The sequence below is a fragment of the Thermobia domestica genome, chromosome 1, assembly GCF_964235325.1.
Source record: "Thermobia domestica chromosome 1, izTheDome1.hap1.1, whole genome shotgun sequence".
In the NCBI taxonomy this organism is placed as follows: Eukaryota; Metazoa; Arthropoda; class Insecta; order Zygentoma; family Lepismatidae; genus Thermobia; species Thermobia domestica.
This window is the reverse complement of record NC_137454.1, coordinates 202,554,312-202,567,998: the sequence shown is the minus strand read 5'-3', so window position 1 is coordinate 202,567,998 and position 13,687 is coordinate 202,554,312. Positions and strand designations below refer to the sequence as shown.

Genomic DNA, 13,687 nt, shown 5'->3' with positions numbered 1-13,687 from the left:
TAATTATGCCATTTGCCTATATCTGGGAGCCATGTTTCGGTACTTTTTATTTTTAGTTGTTTTATTTTTTGAATTAAGTTTAGTTAATTTCTGAGTCATAAATAAATATCTAGATAATTTAAGTAGCGGTTGGATAATTACAAAATACTGAAATAGATTGTATCTATTGGTAGAAATAAAAGAAAAAAGTGAGATGCATCTTTTCTAATATCTTTATGCTAACATACAAGAAATTTTTAGTAGATATTTACATCTTAATTTTAAATTAAAAACCTGCACGGAGGGAGACCTCCTGGCATATGAACGTCTTGTAAATTTGTTCTCTTTTCTATAACTAAAACTAAGGTTCAACTTACGGAAAGAAATTAGAAGGTAGTACAGCCTTATCCATCTTTGCTCTTGAATAGAGAGTCACTATGATTATTAATACTCAACAACAATCCAATATGAACAAATCTCTATCTCTCCGCTCTGTTTGTCGTGCACCCAGTATATATATATCATTTTGCCTTTCACCTGTTGTACTCGTATTTGTACTTGTTTTTGACTTACACTAATCTTAGAAGTCTTTGCTTCCTAGAAAGTGAAAATTTCCTATTTTCAGGAAGTATTACTTAATCCTATTTTTACAATAATATTAAATTCTCTCTCTCTCTCTATTTTCTTTCTTTTTTTTATACACATTTAATAGGCCAAATCATATCACAGTACCGTCTTCCGGAGCATACGGCGGCTCATTCCGTAACGGTTGGCATGAATAAGTGTAAAATCTACGTTTTAGTATGCCTTAGTAACCATTTCAGTTAGACATTTTTTCCTCCGTTCTTTGCGTTTCTTTACGCTGTACAATTTTTGCGAGATTTGATATGTATAAGGTCTACGGTCCATTGTCATGATGCATTCGTGTTTGTCGTTTTATGAACCTGGCAACTCTGAATGAGCAGACAGATAGGTGGAAAACAAAACAGGTAAGAAGATCGTAATTGTTGATTAAGTAGATGTTTGCAGGTGAATGAAATATTTAATTTGAAATTATTACTGAGATATCCATTTTAGGAAAAGAAAGTATCCACGATTAGGTATGGGGAAAGCGTATTAAATCCGTTATACTTTTATTGTTAACGTGGCACTGCCAGAAAAGCAAGGTTAATGACACGGACATATAGAAATAAAGTGAACTACTCTGTTGAAAAGCAGGGTTTGAGGGATTGTGTTTGCCGACAATTAAGATCGTTGATATCTCGGTGCAGGTTTATTTTAGAAAAGGTAACTGTTAAAGGAATGAATGCAGCTTGCTGACATGCCGTAAAAACTATTATGCAATAATCACTTCTTCTGTAGTAGTGACTACCAAAAAGCAAAATTAGTAAAATTTGTTGTAGGGTTCCACACATATATTCAATTTTTGTAAAAAGTTTGTATGTTTTCGGAGCAGGTTCATTTTAGGAGAGCTTATGCGTTTATATATATGCTATAGAAATTGTAGTGAAAGACCAGTAACCAACTTTTGGTAGGTGGGCACTAAATGCGAAAATGCTAGGTATACTACTTAGGACGGGAGCCGGCTTGGGGATGCTTCTCTAGGAAGCAGGCGCGTGAGAGACAGTGGGTATACGCATAACAAGGATGGTGGGAAACTTTGTCATTTCGTCTTTTGAGATGACAGGAATCGTCCACATATTATGTAATGCAGCAAGGGGGAGGGTAGAGATTCAAAAAAAGCCGGCTTTTTTGAATCGATGGTTTTTTTCACATAAAAAGCCGGCGTTTTTGTGAAAAAACGAGAATTTTGGAAATTTTGGCTTTTTTCATTTTCATGATTTTTCTATCTAAATAGCTTTCTTATAGTATATTCTATAGTTTGATAAGAATTCCATGACCTAAATGCCATATTTCGCTCTGAAATTCACCATCAAGATGGATGGAGCACATGCTTTACGAATTAAAGCTAACATGAAGAATGTAGTATTTGAGGGCAATTTTAGAGCTTATTATCTGTATTTTATCTTTTGAGTTATCGACATTTTTTTCTTCTCTAGATCAGTGTAGTTTGTCATCCGTGTTTCATTTCTAAGAGCTTAGTACTCCAGTTTCTAGCGCAAAAGTTAAAGTTACGTTTTTCTATATATCCGTCAAACCGTACTTCACATTTCTGTTATACTGTAGCTGTGCAATGATTTAGCAATAATTTTCCGGATACAACCTTGAATACCAATTTATACAAATAATCAGTAGCGGATTTAGAAAAGTACTTTGGGAGGGGTTTCTTTGATTGTTTCGTTTTCTAAAAAGTCTTAATTTTATTTGGGAGGTGCTTGAAGTTTATGAGTGCAGGCATAACTAATATTTCGTTTCGTTTATATATTTAGCAATGATCTTCCGGATACAACGTTGAAGATCATTTTATACTGAGAATCAGTGGCGGATTTATAAAAGTATTTTGGGAGGGTTTCTTCTTACTAATGTTTAGTTTTTAAACATTCGTAATTTTTATTTGACGGGAGCTTAAAGTTTATGAGTAAAGGCATAACTAATAGATATTTCGTTTGTTTTAGACATTCCGTAACTTTGGGGAACAGGCTTCAGTCCGAATTACCGCCCCCCTAACCTTCGCAAAACCGTCACTGCAGGTAATTAGTAATAATAACGATTTAAAAACAATAAGAAAGGAAGTCGGCCAACTCACAGTACACGCACTATTTCTACATTCACAGATGGAATGAAGAAAAGCTTTTTAAAGAAGTGTTTACTTTAGGGGTGGCTGGTTTACACCAGCTGTTTTTTTTTTAATTTTTTTAATTGGTTTAAACCAAAAAAATAAAAGGAATGAAAAATGTGAATCGTGTGAACTTCATGGTGACGTTTCCATATATCAAACCATCTGCATTAGTTTTATTTCCTTTTCACCTTTTAATCAAGGTGTTTCATGTTCAATTCTCGGTCGAACCATAACCCTTCTTTCATGAGTAAACCAAGTAGCGGTTCGGATGTCACTTTAAGCGAAAGTCTTCTCCTTGATAACCTCGTTATTACGTAAGGATGTTAAACCTAAACATACGAAACGAAACCAAATTGTATATTTGTGCATGCTTAAATGCCTGCTGTTTTATAAAGAAGCCAAGTTTGCTTAAATATATTGATAGAAATTGGCAAAATTTATCGATTGCCTACGTAGCTTCCAACATTAGCTTGGATTGGACTTTCAATTATATCTACATACTAAATTTGTAATTTAATACCTTAGTCTTAGCGTACTGATTATGATACGTTGACCTTTAAATTTTACATGCAAAGCAACAACAGGATTTTCCCGTTATTCTTTTACATTTGAAGTAATGACGGGATTTTCCCTATGGCTAGGGCAGGAGTTTAAGAAATTTACTGACCTGACTTCTTTAAGCTTATGGGACCTCTTCCAGCATAACCTTGTTGTTGCATAATAACACCAAGGCGAAACAAACTTATTTCTGTGAATATGTAATATAAATACATAAAGCAAAATATCTAAATGAAAAAACCTGGTTTAAACAAAAAAAAAAAAAAAAAGTTTAAACTTCCCCCCAAAAACGGTTTTTGACATTTTCAAAAACAACCATGGTTCTTGCCAACCCTGCTACTTTTGTAGGAGATTAAAAAATTCTTATTATATACATTGGTTAATCCTTTGGAATTCATAACGTAAATATGTTAAAGAAAAATCTTTTCGAAATTCATGGTTTATTTTCGAGGTTTTATATTATTATCGGCATCAACCACTAATTAAATGACTTTTTGTGTTATAGAGAAGCAAACCAAAGTCTGATTTATCAATTTAAAGCAGAATTTTGAAAAAAGCCCAAAATTTCCCAAGCAAAAAAGCGAAGCAGAAAAAACCGATTTTTTTTAAAAGCCGTTTTTTTCGAGCCCTTGCATCTCTAGGGGAGGGGATTCCACCTTGCGTTACGAGGTATGACAAGGGGGGGAGGTGGGGGTTTACGTTTTCGTTAGGTAACGCTTTTTTTCTGTAATTTTTATTTTTATTCTCAGATTTAGCCTATATGCAATCATTTAAACAATTTCTTCAGTTTTTTGCTTGTTTTATAAATAAACTACGAGAATGTCCGTTCTTCACGCGAGGAGAATACATTTCATTTTGGACATAAAGGGTACCAGAACTGTCACCAATCGACTTAGGGACCCCAAAACCTATGAATTCAACACTAATATCAGTCATTTTCATTTAATTTTACATGTCACCATCCCCCCTTAGAAGTACTAATGGTGGTTGAATTTGGATTAAAATGGCATCGAAAGTGTCACTGTTCATCTCAGCGACCCCAAAATCTGTAGATTCGACACTAATATCGGTCATTTTTGATCATTTTTATAAATCTCCCCCAACCAAAGTTGCGGGGCTGAATTTGTATTTAAACAGCATTGGAAGTATCACTGTTCATCTCAGTAACTCCAAAAATTATGAATTTGACTCTAATATATATGTCATTTTTGATCATTTATATAAGCCGGATTTAGGGGGTACATGTGCACTCCCCTTCGTTGTAAATATACACTATCTAAAATGAGAAGCTAGCACTGAAAATAGCAACATTTTCCGGAACTTTCTGCCGTAATGTTTCCGTTTGGAGCTTAAAAGAAAGAAGACTTTTGCAAAAGTAATGATTTAAGTCGATTTTCGGAAGGTTCAGGGAAAACAATTCACCAAGCAAACCAATATACCATGTGTCAAATATGAAAGAAACAGCAGCCAGGAAGAGAGGAGAACAGTTTTTCCTGCTTATCTCTTGCGACTCTCTTTGAAATATCCCCCCCCCTGCCCCCGCTCCGTTCTATGTATCAGCGTTCTCAGGTGTAAAGAATATTGTCACATGTGACTTTGAACAGCTTCAATGAGACTGGTTATTTTGGTAGTTATGGTGTACCTCCTTCAGAAAATCTTGGATCCGACTATATATATATATCCCCCTCCTCCAACTTGCACCTTCAAAGTGAAATAAAAACCATCCAAAAGCTGAACCTCATCTATGCAGTGTTTTTCTCAGATAGAATGTTCCGTACACACTTAATATTCTGGGGAAGGGGTGGCATTGCTTGTACTATTCTATTTGTTATTATAGAAGTACTATTTTGGTCGTCTCCGGGGGGGGGGGCACTGTCACAGCTCCGGGGGGCAGTGCCCCCCAAAAATCATGTCTGGAAGAAACACTGCATCTATGTTGAAAATCGGTCAAACATAGTCACTAATCGGTATTAAGTTACGAACATAGTCACTTTCATTTTTATATATATAGATGAGTAAATATTTCTATTGTTTTAGAAAATTGGGAAAAGGGTAAACTAAAGTCCAAAATTCAAAGATGCTCGAAAGCATGTTCATATTTTTTTTTTTTTTTTTTTTTTTTAGGTGAGGCTCTGTTTTATGGCATGGTGCCTAATTATATAAACCATGCCTTATTTTCTTCTTTTTTTAAAATTACTATTTATATTTATTACAATTATTATTATTATTTTTTTTTTTTACAAAAGTACATACACAGACGATCACAGACATAAAACCTGAAAAGAGACTAAAAATAAAAAGTTATTAATATAATATATAAAAATGATAGTTATGATAGTAAAAACAAAATTTTCCTTCTCGTTTATTAGGAAATCGGTACTCCAGACTTCCTAAAAGTTTTTCTTCTTGTTTGTTAGGTAATCGGTACTCCAGATTTCCCAAAAATTTTCTCATATTAACTTATCTTTATTGTTTATTTACTTTTTATCCAGACTTGAATTTTGCCTCTTGACAGAACACAAACACTACACATTCTGCACTACAACACTACACTAACACTAAAACACTAAACAGATAAAGTTTTTAGCTCTTGGCTTCCTCAGAGCTGATCTTTTTTATTTGATATCAAATTTATTTAATTTTATTTTTATTTTTATTTTTAGTGTATCACACAAAATTTATCTTCTTCCTCTTTCTTCTCGTCTTTCTTTCCAAAGGTTTTCCAAAACATGCCTAGCCAGAGTACTAAATTTTACTAGTTTTTGTTCTTCTTCTATGATCGTTTTTATACTATCTTGTTTCAGTTCATTCCTTATTTCTTTTATTGTGTTGTTTGTTATATATCTGTCGCAAGACCAGAAAACATGCTCCGGAGTGTGAAGATCGCCACAAAAGCATTTATCATCGTTTCGTAAGTTTAGTCTTTTATAGTGTGTTTTAAATGGTCCATGTCCTGATATATATTCTATCACATCTTTACTTATATTTCCCATCCTTTCTCTTGTTTTTAAATCTGGTATAATATTTCTAGTCCTGGCACCTTTCTTGGAATTTTCCCATTCTTCTTCCCATTTTGTTCGGATGATTCTTTCAATATCTTCATCGAAGCTTGGTATTTCTCCTGTGATTTCCAATATCTTCGTCATTTCTTTATTTTGGATCCAAGTCTTGATACATTTTCTTAATATTTGGAGATGTATCGGTTCTTCATATGTAAGTAATTGCAATACTTCGGCTGGGATTGTCTTCATTATGTTATTTATCCTTATTAAAATAAGTCTCTGTACTCTTGTCAATGTTTCTTTTAGTTTAGTATTCATAAAAATTCGGTGTCCCCATATGCCCACGCAGTACTGTAAGATTGCCATTAATATTGTCTTGTTATATAACTTGAAAATCTTCTTGTCCAATCTAAAATCCTTTGTTGCAACTGTTAGTAATTTGTTGGCTACCTTTTTTGCTTTTTCTGTTATTTCTGTTATATGTTTATGAAAGTTTAATTTTTTATCAATCCATACTCCAAGATATTTGAATTCATTTACGTGTTCAATTTTTGTATCATTAATTTTTATTATTGGATCCCTCTTTAAAATTTGACCAAAGACCGTGTATTTAGTTTTACTTGCTGATAAATTTAACTTATTTTCTTTGCACCAATTATCTAATTCTGTTAATACTATTTTCCCTTTTGCTTCTATTTCATTTCTTGATGATGCTGAAAATACAACTGCCAGATCATCAGCATAACCCACAACACCGATTGTTTCTTGCATATTATTTAAGTAATTTAAACATGGCTGTAGTGTTACATCCCACATTAAGGGCCCGAGTATCGAGCCTTGTGGGCAGCCTTTTGTGCTTATTGTTTTAATGGTTTCTCCCGGTGTTTGTATTTGTATTTGTCTTCCACTACAATAATCTAACATTATATTATATAGTGTTTTACTAATGTTCATTTTCTTTAATTCGTTGAAGAAAGCTGGCCACCATAAATTATCAAATGCTCCACTTATGTCAGCGTAAATCACTACTTGATATTTTTCTACTTTTCCCTCTTCTATCAGGTCTATCATTCTTTTAATAGCTGTTTCTGTGTTTTTTCCTTTTCTAAAACCATATTGTAATAAGTCATTTTCTAAAACTCGTCCGATTAATCCTTTCCGTTATTGTTCTTTCAAACAGTTTGCTTATAATATTTAGTAAACATATAGGTCTATAGGATTTCGGATCGTCATCTTTTTTATCGTCAGATTTCTTAAAAATTACTAAGTTAGCCTGTTTCCATCTTCTGGGTATTTGTCATTTTTTAAAACATAGATTAAACAGCTTTGACAAGTATGGTGCCCACTTATCCGCGTTTTTCTTATAAATTTCTGGTTTTATGCAGTCTGGACCCGGTGCCTTTTTATTTTTTAATCTTTTAATGTGATTTATTATTTCTTCATTCTTAACTTCTTCACTTTTATCTTTTATTGGAGTCACCGTCATTAAATTTCGTAGTTGTGTCTGTGTTTCATTGTCTTCCCGCTGATCGTCTTTTGGCAGCAAGATGTTCATTAGGTATTCCACTGTTTCTTTCCAGTTTTTTGTGTACGTCCCGTCTTGTTTTCTGAAGGTTGAAAGAGTGGTAGGTGTTTTTACTTTTTTGCTTATTATTTTATAAGGCTCTCCCCATGGATCTATATTCAGATTTTTTTCAATATAAGATTGCCAGCTTCTTTTCTTACTTTCTGTTATTTTATTTTGATAGTTTTGTTTTAAATTTCTGTACTTGTTTAACCTTCTTTCTCTTAGATTATTATCTATAGTATTTTGGTATAATTTTCTCGCTTTTCTTGTCTTCCTCTTTAAATTTTGTAATTCGTTTGTCCGAAATGTATTATTATTAATTTCTAATCTGGTTGTTGTTTTAGTTTTAGTTGATTTTTTATTGCACTTTTCGTTGCTTCCTCTATCTGTTTGGCTAGTTGATCTAGGTTGCTCCAATCTTCTATTTTTGGTAATTTTATTTCGTTCCAAAATTTTTCCCAATTTATTTTATCTGGGTTATATAGAAATCTTTCCTCTCCCTCGTTTGTGACCATTTCTTGAGTTTTTGTCTTTATTATGACGAAGATTATTATGTTGTGGTCACTTTCAGTGGCCGCATCTAAAACTTTCCAATTTTTTATTAGGCTATACATCTTCGTTGATGCTATTGTTAGATCAATATTTGACTCTCCTTGACTGCTTCTATAAGTGGGAGGGTTTCCTTCTTCGTTGATTATTATTAAATTATTGTTCATTATTAGATCCTCCACTCTTTCTCCTCTTTTATCTGTTTTATTACTATGCCATAAATTTTATTTTGCATTCGAGTCCATGCATATTAAAATACTGTCTCCCTGGTAAATCTGACAGAAGTCATCAATATTGTTTAAAAAGGGCTCTATGTCCATGCTATATTGGCAGTAACAGTTTACTAGTTTGAAATTTCCTAAAGTAGACCTTAACTCTAAACACACAGTCCAATTATCTCCAAATTGCGTAATATTTAATATCTTTATATTTTGTTCCTATTTATAACTGCTGCCTGTGGTTTTTCACCTGTATTGTATAAATTATGGTCTCCTCCTGTGTGACTTTTAGATACAATTGTTTCCCATGTTCCCATGTTTGTTAATTTTTTGTTTCTTGTATATGGTTCTTGAAGGATAATCAAATCTGCTTCCACTTTTTCTGCCAAATCTTTGATTTCATCCATTACTATTTTGCTTCCCTTTGCATTTAGTTGAATGACTGTTATTTTTTCTTCTTTAGCTTGGTTATTCATTTTGTTAATATGAGTTTGTCATAGTTCAAAGATTTTGTTGTTATTTTACTATTTTCTTTTTTTAAAAGTCAATTCTTGCTATTGTTCTCTCATATAACAATTTGTAAGTTGCACAGTCTTGATCGTTTTTTGCACTACATTGTTTTTTCCTTTTTGTGCAAGGAATGCATACTTTCTGTTTATCCTTGTTAGGACAATTTGTCCGGTCATGATTTTCTCCACAGTGGTTACAGACTCTCCTCTCCTCTTTACAGTACTTACTTATGTGTAGTTAGTCACAGCACACCGAACACTTGGGAATAGTTATAAAATCTTTTATTGCATGGGCCTCATACATAAGGTATACCCTGCCATTTTGTAGTAGCCTTCTTCTAATTCTAGAGGTGACTTCTATGACTAAATGACATTTTGTTTGATTTTTGGGTCCAGTTCGAAATCTTGGTTTTATTTCACTTTGTACTTCTCCTGTTTCTTCTTTTTCGAAGTTTTGTTCTATAAGTGTCTCTATTATTTCTTCATCTTTGAAATCAGATGGGACACTGTATATAATGAGTAAAGGTTTTTTCTTCTTGGGTTGTTCTACCATTACCATTTCCTGAAGTTTCTTGTTCCTTATTATTTTTTTCATGTCTTCTTCGGTAGCAGTCTCTACAATTACTGTGTTCTTCATTTTCCTTAGTGATGTAATTTTTATTTTCTCCTTTGCCGGGTTTACACTTGAACAGAATTTTCGGTGTACTTCCGTTACATTTTCGTTGTTTTTTCCTTTCAGAAATATTGTGGGCTTCTGCTTTGTTATTACTTGTTGCACCACCTGTGCTCTTTTGCTAGTCAGTCCTGTATTTTGTGCTCCCGAAAGAACTGAGGAATATGTTGGTTTGTTTTCAACTTGTTTTCCGTTTTCGGCTTTTAATTTTGCAATTTCGGTCTTCAGTCTTTCATTTTCTTGCTTCAATTTTTCGTTTTCCATTTTGAGATGCTCATTTTTGCCTAGAGTTTTTGATTGTTGAATGAGCCATTTTGTTAGCTCCTTCTTTATGCTTTTTGCAATAGCACCACTAGCCTTGCTCCTTTTTACTGCGTTGTCCACAAATTCTAAAGCAGATTCATACGTCTGTGATATATCTCCCACTGATCCCTCCTCCTGATATTTGTCCTTTTCTCTTGCTAATTCTTGTTCGTCGCCTGATAATATTTCCTCATCTTCCTTTTTGTTTATACTTTTATTTTGGTTTGAATTTGCACTTTTGTACATTAAATGTCCTTGTTCCTGTTCCGGTTTATCAAGCATATCGTCATACGAGCCACTTGAATATCGCGGTAGTCTATCCATTTTATTTAATTTGTATTTCTTAGTTCTGGAGGGATCCCGCCCCCTGTTTATGTTGAAAAGTTCTTATCTGTTTTGCATATACAAGTCAGTGGAGAAAAAAACCAAAGAAAGCTATAAAGTCCACTTACCTTGTTATGTTGATGTTTAAGTCAGCCAGAAATGTCACTATATGCACACGTGCTCTTTTACTATTGTTTACTACAACACATGATACAGGATGAGTTTCCGCGGGAGAAATTCACGCACACTTAGGTCACTCACAGTTCATTTACACTTTGTCACTTCCTATGTTCGCACAAAATGCAAACTTGCAAATATTTCTTTTCCTCTTCAGTCTCCACGTCTTAAGTTTTTAACATTTAAAAGTTGCCATGTAATACACTAAAAACACTAGATATTTTACTAATATGTCCGTAAGTTTTTAAAATTTTTAACATCTATTTTCGCACACCTTTACGTTATACCTTTACGCGTCCACAGACAAGCGGCCACTTTCCAGCTCAGCCTGCAAACCGTACGTTTTACCGTATTTTGCCGGAGCGACACACACACGTCCACTCGCGCTCACATATACATACATCACATATACATAGCATGTTCATAAATGAAATGTCCCTTTCTCCGTCATGTGTGCAACCACTTTGAATCTATGGTCCACGAGGAAGAGAACTTCGCATCATCTAGACTGGCGAACTTCAAATGCACAAAGCATCCTGGATCTCTGAAAAACAGGCCGATATCAGTTCTTTAGATCCTATTTCACTTGCAACTTCCGGCACTATTTCATGATTGCCATCATCGATGACCTAAATGGATGGGTGTGATCTACTTGGGAAAACGACAGTATGCAATTTTCAAGGATTAGGACTGGTTAATTAAACAACCTTATAAAGCTAAAATAATATTACGGTTCTACCATTTTCTGATACTTTGATTTGTTGGAAAAAAAAAAAAAAAAAAAACACACACACACACACACAAATATATTCAAAATACAAGCATTTTGTAATAAAAATGTTCTACCATCAAAAATAGTGTTTTATTGTAATAGACCCCAAAATAAGCAAAATTGGAGATCAAAAAGCGTTACGTAACAAAAGGGGGAGGGTTCGGCCTTGCGTTACGAAGTGTGACAAGGGGGAGGGAGTGGGTAAAAATTGGTCAAAAATAATGTTACGTAATATGTAAACTGCCCCTTATGCATTTCTACATATATTAAATTTTATATAAAGCTTAAATATTACAAATCTGTGGTCCTAGACTCTTAATCAGCACCTTCTTATGATAGCATTTTTTTTATTATTTATTTATTTAAGCATTCAAATGTATTTTCTTTATTTTAGTCGGTTTAAACGCTTGTCTCAGTCGACAATTATAGCTGGATAATGATTGATATGACGTTTCATTGTTGTTATATTTGTTATTCTCATAGCTATCTATATATTAAAATGCTTGGTTTATATGTTTGTTTCCAAAGAAAAGTGTGTATGTTTGTCTCCAATGCTTTCGACAATGAGATCTTGAAAACCACATGTGCTAGAAACGTGCCGTTTTCACTGGTCGATTCCAAATTTTGTGTAAATTGTCCAATTGTAATTGAATACCGTATTTTTTTTTTAAAGCCATGGCTATTACTACCTTATTACAGTTTTTAGGGGTACACATGAAATGTTGAAATTTGGAAAAACTAAAGCATCATATCCTATGAGTTATACATTCCAACACCATTCAGTTGTATACATGGGTTGTACATCTCTCAGGCGTTTGTTTCATGGCCAAATGATAAAACGAAAGATAATCATTTCTCCAGTCTAAGATGAATCTTTATTCTTTGGAGTGTTTTGCCCAATGAACATCATATATCACTGACATTAATGTATTTGCTTATTACATACTGCATGCAAGAAGAAAGGAAATACTAATCATGTGAATTAGGAACTGAACCGGAAGTAGGCTCAAATCTTGCAAACAGTGCGAGATATAGAAAACATAATCGAAAAAATCTCCGCTTTCTGGTAACACTTGCCGATTTTTTTTTTTTTTTTTTTATCAAGACGTATTTCATTTGTGACTGTAAAGTGACATGTACAAATGTGAGGAATCACAAGGAGATTCATGATCATATGTGAATGATGCGCTGTGTAGAGTTCGCAGGTTCAGCTAGTATTTATTATTTTATCTTTCAGTTTTTCTATTTTGCAACAGTTGTTTCATATACTTGATCTCTAGTTTTTAATTTTTCTTTACGACAGTTCGTGTTTGAGCAGTGGTATTGATTGTGACGGGGACAAAGAGTCTCGATGCAGACGTCCCCATTAAATCTCAATCAGCCAGTATGTTGCTTTATTCATAAGGAAGGTTTCAAACAATTCCCGAAAACTGTATTTTTGCGCGGATATTTTCTCGTGAATTTACCATAACATGCAGGTGCAGAATCATAATTACATTATTACTTTATTCGTGCTGATTTTTGAGCTGTCCGCAGAAAGAACATCATGCATGTATGCGGAAAATATAGTCTTCCTTCAAAATAATGTTTTCTGTGTAAATGTCTTACGCTCAGCCTAGCACATGTCTGCAGTGTAGATGCCACAATTAAAAAAAAAAAAATAAAATAAAAAAAAAATAAAATAAAATAAAAATAATAAAATAACCTTTACAAGACTATAGATGACCCGACAAAAGAGACCAAACATAATCTAATATTTAAGAATGAAAGTGACCATGTGTTGAATCGAGTCATAGGATAACAGCTGAATCGTTTCAAATAAATTTTAGAATATGTGAGGTTGGACAATAAAGTAATGAGACTGATTTTTTCCTGCCTATGCAGGCAGTGTGTGATCTTATCTTTCCCCACCACAACTGCAAGTGACACACACACCAGCAATGTTTCATTTAGGAGTAACAGCTTGAAAAATGATTGCTCCTCGTCACAACAATGGAATCAAAATATTACACAGCGATATGCCATCTCTTTCGTGTAAAACTCGGTGAGAATGCCACGGCAACGTACAAGAAACTTCAGCAGGGTTTTGGAAACGAGGTTTAATCAAGGACACAAGAGTTTCGTTGGCACAAAATGTTTTTTAAAGTCAGAACCAATGTCGAAGATGAATATCAAAATGGGTGACCGCACGGACAGACAACATAGTCGGGGTGTGAGTGAACTTGTGCGAGCCGATCGAATATTAACCATGGAAATGATTGCGATCGAACTGAACATTAATCGGGAAACTTCGCCTGATATTGACTGCAAATCTGG

General features: G+C 33.7%; 1 protein-coding gene across 4 annotated transcripts in view; it reads left to right on the top strand.

The window, feature by feature from the left end:
- Window positions 1–829: 829 nt before the first annotated feature.
- Window positions 830–13,687, top strand: part of Orct (Organic cation transporter) — an 86,767-nt gene continuing 73,909 nt past the window's right edge. The window contains exon 1 of one of the 4 annotated variants that reach the window (XM_081768523.1): window positions 830–968. The gene's annotated coding sequence lies outside the window, so the exon portion shown is untranslated. The other 3 variants (XM_081768539.1, XM_081768514.1, XM_081768532.1) reach the window with 3 other exon arrangements.